At 37.7% G+C, this 661-nt stretch overlaps 1 non-coding gene across 1 annotated transcript; it reads left to right on the top strand.

Moving 5' to 3' along the window:
• The first annotated feature begins 202 nt into the window (after window positions 1-202).
• Window positions 203-309, top strand: LOC139845757 (small nucleolar RNA R71). Its single transcript, XR_011758515.1, has one exon. It is a non-coding gene; the product is annotated as a small nucleolar RNA R71 (small nucleolar RNA).
• The last annotated feature ends 352 nt before the right edge of the window (window positions 310-661 follow it).

Raw genomic sequence — 661 nt, forward strand, 5'->3', positions numbered from 1 at the left:
ATCGGCTCTAGCTGCTTTAGATGATCTAACGATATATTTTTCTTGGTGCCACTCATGTGAGTGGGAAGCAGTGTTATCAATAATTTTGTAAGCGTCAGTTGCTGTTTTCTTCATAATAGAACCATCAGCTGCTATATCGATGTCTTTTCTTGTAGTGATGTCGCATCCTTGGTAGAATATTTGTACTATTTGACAGGTGTCTAAACCATGTTGCGGACATCCTCTTAATAACTTTTCAAATCTGGTCCACGCTTCATATAGAGTTTCATTTGTTTTTTGTGTGAACGTAACAATTTCTCCTTGAAGTCTCACGGCTTTAGATGCCGGGAAGAATTGTTTAAGAAATTTTTCAACTAAAACGTCCCATGTATCAATCGCCCCTTCAGGTAACGATTCCAACCAATCTTTGGCTTCTCCCTTTAAAGTCCAGGGAAATAACATGAGATATATCTGTTCATCCTCCACTTCTCGGATTTTAAATAGAGTGCAGATCCTATTAAAGGTTCGAAGATGTTCATTTGGATCTTACTTCGGCGCACCACTAAATTGGAATTGATTAGTTACCATGAAATGTCCCGTTCTTATTGATTAAAAACGTTCCATATTAATTGATTTCGTTGCGAGGTTTTGACCTCTATATGAGACGTTTTTCAAAGACTGC

Source organism: Rutidosis leptorrhynchoides, chromosome 4 (assembly GCF_046630445.1).
Source record: "Rutidosis leptorrhynchoides isolate AG116_Rl617_1_P2 chromosome 4, CSIRO_AGI_Rlap_v1, whole genome shotgun sequence".
Lineage (NCBI taxonomy): Eukaryota > Viridiplantae > Streptophyta > Magnoliopsida > Asterales > Asteraceae > Rutidosis > Rutidosis leptorrhynchoides.